We start from the raw sequence: 6,040 nt of genomic DNA, 5'->3' as shown, positions 1-6,040 counted from the left end.
CATAAATAATTATATATACTGTAGCACACCTACAACAATGAACCTTGGGTCTCAAACAGTGCACTGTAGTCCTTATACTGAAGATGTGGCTTCTGAATGAGTTTAATTAGCCGTATTCCACAGCTCTATGTAATCTAAGGGATGATGGTAGATGTGGGACCGGGGGGAGTGTATTAGCCTGACTCCCTCCACACAGCATCCTGTATACCTGCTGGGTTCGACTGTTTCTAAGTAATTGCTACATTGTTACAAAGTCTGGGTATTTTTCCCCCTTGGCATTAAAGAAACCTGTACAGTTTATGATAAACACCAGCTAAATAGCTCAGAATTAAGTCACATGCTACAACAGCCATTACTCACACAAGTTCCAACAGAATGAAGACATTTAAAATGTCATATTATGTCTATATACAGTGTTGTATTGATGTGCAAATAGTTCAACGGAAAATAAATAAACATAAATATAGGTTGTATTTACAATGGTGTCTGTTCTTCACTGGTTGCCCTTTTCTTGAGGCAACAAGTCACACATGTTTGCTGCTGTGATGGCACACTGTGATATTTCACCCAGTAGATATGGGAGTTTATCAAAATTGGATTTGTTTTCGAATTCTTTGTGGGTCTGTGTAATCTGAGCGAAATATGTGTCTCTAATATGGTCATACATTTGGCAGGAGGTTAGGAAGTGCAGCTCAGTTTCCACATTTTGTGGGCAGTGAGCACATAGCCTGTCTTCTCTTGTGAGCCAGGTCTGCCTACGGCGACCTTTCTCGATAGCAAGGCTATGCTCACCGAGTTTATACATTGTCAAAGATTTCCTTAATTTTGGGTCAGTCACAGTGGGACAGGTATTCTGCCACTGTGTTCTCTCTGTTTAGGACCCATTAGCGTTCTAGTTTACTCCGTTTTTCTGGTCTTTATAATGTGTCAAGTAATGATCTTTTTTGTTATCTCATGATTTGGTTAGGTCTAATTGTGTTGCTGTCCTGGGGCTCTGGTTGTGAACAGTCTCTCTCTCTCTCACCTCTGACCCTCCAACTTCTGTCTGTCTGTCTGTCTGTCTGTCTGTCTGTCTGTCTGTCTGTCTGTCTGTCTGTCTGTCTGTCTGTCTGTCTGTCTGTCTGTCTGTCTGTCTGTCTGTCTGCCTGCCTGCCTACCTGCCTGCCTGCCTGCCTGCCTGCCTGCCTGCCTGCCTGTCTGTCTGTCTGTCTGTCTGTGGAAGTGAGCTAGTAGAAAATACCACATGGTCAATGGAGCATTATAACGGTATGGAGGGGAACAAGAGAGGTCTTTTAGAGACTGGTAATTGTAGATTTATTGGTCCCCCTTCAGACCGGACACACCCTGGAGGCTACATGTCCTGCTAAAGCGTGTCTGACTGACTGGACTGAGGTATAGCTTTATGTTCACTCAGTCTTCCTGAAACCCTCTAGAAACTAACGCTCCATGGTCGCATCGGTTGATTTGGTAAGACCTCCTGTGTTCAGTCAAATATTTGTGTGGTAGACCTGAATAAACATGTAATTATTACCAAGGCTGTAGAGGTAGAGAGGTATTACTTTACAGTCTGGGTGTTTCCCCACCTTGGCATTAAAGAAACATGCACAGTTTATGTTAAACTCCAGCTAAATATCTCAGAATGAAGTCACAGGCTCGAACATCCATTACATTACATAAATGCTACACTGCTAGAGGTGCATCTGAAATAGCATCTTATTCCCCATATAGTCTACTAACATTGATCAGAACCCCTAATCTCTGTTCCCTCTCTCGCTCTCTCTGTGATGAACTAACCCTCCAACCCTCCAACCTCTCTCTCTCTGTGAGGAACTAACCCCCAAACCTCCAACCTCCCTGCTCCCTCTCTCTCTCTCTCTCTGTGAGGAACTAACCCCCAAACCTCCAACCTCCCTGCTCCCTCTCTCTCTCTCGCTGTGAGGAACTAACCCCCAAACCTCCAACCTCCCTGCTCCCTCTCTCTCTCTCTGTGAGGAACTAACCCAACCCTCCAACCGCTCTCTCTCTGTGAGGAACTAACCCCCAACCCTCCAACCTCTCTCTCTCTGTGAGGAACTAACCCCCAACCCTCCAACCTCTCTCTCTCTCTCTCTGTGAGGAACTAACCCCCAACCCCCCAACCTCTCTCGCTCTCTCTGTGAGGAACTAACCCCCAAACCTCCAACCTCCCTCTGTCTCTGTGAGGAACTAACCCCCAAACCTCCAACCTCTCTCTCTCTGTGAGGAACTAACCCCCAAACCTCCAACCTCTCTCTCTGTGAGGAACTAACCCAACCCTCCAACCTCTCTCTCTGTGAGGAACTAACCCAACCCTCCAACCTCTCTCTCTGTGAGGAACTAACCCCCAAACCTCCAACCTCCCTGTTCCCTCTCTCTCTCTCTCTCTGTGAGGAACTAACCCAACCTCCCTCTCTCTCTGTGAGGAACTAACCCCCAACCCTCCAACCTCTCTCTCTCTCTCTGTGAGGAACTAACCCCCAACCCTCCAACCTCTCTCTCTCTCTCTGTGAGGAACTAACCCCCAACCCCCCAACCTCTCTCTCTCTCTGTGAGGAACTAACCCAACCTCCCTCTCTCTCTGTGAGGAACTAACCCAACCCTCCAACCGCTCTCTCTCTCTGTGAGGAACTATCCCCCAAACCTCCAACCGCTCTCTCTCTCTGTGAGGAATTAACCCAACCCTCCAACCGCTCTCTCTCTCTCTGTGAGGAACTATCCCCCAAACCTCCAACCTCCCTGCTCCCTCTCTCTCTGTGAGGAACTAATCTGACAATCCAACCTCCTTGCTCCCTCTCTCTCTGTGAGGAACTAATCTGACAATCCAACCTCCTTGCTCCCTCTCTCTCTCTCTCTCTCTGTAAGGAACTAATCCGACCCTCCAACCTCTCTCTCTCTCTCGCTCTCTCTCTCCCTCTCTCTCTCTCTCTCTCTCTCTCTCTCTCTCTCTCAATGAGGAACAAACCCCTGATCCTCCAACCTCCCTGCTCCATCTCTCTCTCTCTCTCTGTGAGGAACTAATCCGATCCTCCAACCTCCCTGCTCCATCTCTCACTCTCTCTCTCAATGAGGAACTAATCCGATCCTCCAACCTCCCTGCTCCATCTCTCTCTCTCTCTCTGTGAGGAACTAATCCGATCCTCCAACCTCCCTGCTCCATCTCTCTCTCTGTGAGGAACTAATCCGATCCTCCAACCTCCCTGCTCCATCTCTCTCTCTCTCTGTGAGGAACTAATCCGATCCTCCAACCTCCCTGCTCCATCTCTCTCTCTGTGAGGAACTAATCCGATCCTCCAACCTCCCTGCTCCATCTCTCTCTCTCTCTCTGTGAGGAACTAATCCGATCCTCCAACCTCCCTGCTCCATCTCTCTCTCTGTGAGGAACTAATCCGATCCTCCAACCTCCCTGCTCCATCTCTCTCTCTCTCTGCAAGGAACTCATATTTGTGTGGTAGACCTGAATCAACATAAATGTAATTATTAGCTTCTGTGTCAGAAGTTCCAAGGCTGTAGAGGCAGAGAGGTATTACTGTACAGCAGCTTAACTCAACTTCTGGGTTGGCATCAAAGCTGCAGCAACTCCCAGTCTCTCTAGATCTTGAGGGCTTTAAAACTGTTCTGTATGGCATAAAAGCTAAAGCCATGTCTGAGGGAAACCCCCCCCATAAATGTTTTCCTGTTCCATTTGCCCAAATACTACCCATCAAGGGGAGACAGGGCAGACATCAGAGCTCTGTAACAGTTAGATGTGCTCTAGAAACATATGATCCTGTAGCTGTCCGCCTAGCAGTGTAGCCTTGATGATGTAATGTAAATGTGTCAGTCTGCCTAGCAGTGTAGCCTTGATGATGTAATGTAAATGTGTCAGTCTGCCTAGCAGTGTAGCCTTGATGATGTAATGTAAATGTGTCAGTCTGCCTGGCAGTGTAGCCTTGATGATGTAATGTAAATGTGTCAGTCTGCCTAGCAGTGTAGCCTTAATGATGTAATGTAAATGTGTCAGTCTGCCTGGCAGTGTAACTTGATGATGTAATGTAAATGTGTCAGTCTGCCTGGCAGTGTAGCCTTGATGATGTAATGTAAATGTGTCAGTCTGCCTGGCAGTGTAGCCTTGATGATGTAATGTAAATGTGTCAGTCTGTGTAACTTGATGATGTAATGTAAATGTGTCAGTCTGCCTGGCAGTGTAGCCTTGATGATGTAATGTAAATGTGTCAGTCTGTGTAACTTGATGATGTAATGTAAATGTGTCAGTCTGCCTGGCAGTGTAGCCTTGATGATGTAATGTAAATGTGTCAGTCTGCCTGGCAGTGTAGCCTTGATGATGTAATGTAAATGTGTCAGTCTGCCTGGCAGTGTAGCCTTGATGATGTAATGTAAATGTGTCAGTTTGCCTAGCAGTGTAACCTTGATGATGTAATGTAAATGTGTCAGTCTGCCTGGCAGTGTAGCCTTGATGATGTAATGTAAATGTGTCAGTCTGCCTAGCAGTGTAGCCTTGATGGTGTAATGTAAATGTGTCAGTCTGTGTAACTTGATGATGTAATGTAAATGTGTCAGTCTGCCTGGCAGTGTAGCCTTGATGATGTAATGTAAATGTGTCAGTCCGCCTGGCAGCATCACTATTAGCTTGCTTCATCATGATCTTTTTACTGAAACATGTTGGATTCACTCTTGAATAGTTTGATTCATTCTTCCGGGGCGGCAGGGTAGCCTAGTGGTTAGAGCGTTGGACTAGTAACTGGAAGGTTGCAAGTTCAAATCCCCGAGCTGACAAGGTACAAATCTGTTGTTCTGCCCCTGAACAGGCAGTTAACCCACCTGCTGTCATTGAAAATAAGAATTTGTTCTTAACTGACTTGCCTAGTTAAATAAAGGTAAAAATAACATTACTAGAAATAATTCATCAGTGGTTTGGTTTCCTTCAAGTGTCAGTTTGGTAAGTCTTTATTTGTATAGTCCATCTGAAGATGCTCTACAGACTATCAGTAACATTTCAACTAACGATCTACTGATCCTTCCCCTAACCGTAACGTTAGCAAGCAGTCGCTTATCAACAGACGGTCATACGATCAACAAACTATCTGTCGAGCATGTGGACTACTATCCGGACAATCGAAATAAAGTGGGGAATGTCCGTTGTTTTTCTTCAAATAACAGAAGGAACTCTGTTGTGCGGTTTGTTTCTATGGTAGCGATCAGGGGCAGAAGCCAACAATAACGAACTGCTTCAGGTCTGCTGAAGTAATTCAGGTCTCAGTCAGTGACATAAAAAAAAAAATCAGAAAGACAGTATGTCCTCCTTGGATGGAACTTTACATCTTTCGCAGGAGATCCAACGCAACTGTGCTTTATTTTGGTTTACCAGTTCTAAATTCAAAAGTTAATTGATATAATAATATATACCAGCAGGAAATGATCCTATAATCCTGACATTGCTCTAGTGCTGTGCAGCTGAGCCACAGAGAAAACCCAATGAAACAGTTAACAATGGATTAATCCCTGCTGAAACACTCTGGGTGTGACAGAGGTATTAACAAAAATGAGTTTTGTCAGAGTTCCCAGTCCAGGGTTCCCAGTCCACGGTTCCCAGTCCAGAGTTCCCAGTCCAGAGTTCCCAGTCCAGGGTTCCCAGTCCAGAGTTCCCAGTCCAGGGTTCCCAGTCCAGAGTTCCCAGTCCAGGGTTCCCAGTCCACGGTTCCCAGTCCAGGGTTCCCAGTCCAGAGTTCCCAGTCCAGGGTTCCCAGTCCAGAGTTCCCAGTCCACGGTTCCCAGTCCAGGGTTCCCAGTCCAGAGTTCCCAGTCCAGGGTTCCCAGTCCAGAGTTCCCAGTCCAGGGTTCCCAGTCCAGAGTTCCCAGTCCAGGGTTCCCAGTCCAGGGTTCCCAGTCCAGAGTTCCCAGTCCAGGGTTCCCAGTCCAGGGTTCCCAGTCCACGGTTCCCAGTCCAGAGTTCCCAGTCCAGGGTTCCCAGTCCAGAGTTCCCAGTCCAGAGTTCCCAGTCCAGGGTTCCCAGTCCAGGGTTCCC

The sequence above is a fragment of the Oncorhynchus nerka genome, linkage group LG5, assembly GCF_034236695.1.
Source record: "Oncorhynchus nerka isolate Pitt River linkage group LG5, Oner_Uvic_2.0, whole genome shotgun sequence".
Lineage (NCBI taxonomy): Eukaryota > Metazoa > Chordata > Actinopteri > Salmoniformes > Salmonidae > Oncorhynchus > Oncorhynchus nerka.
The sequence above is the reverse complement of the archived record's forward strand: the minus strand, read 5'-3'. Positions refer to the sequence as shown.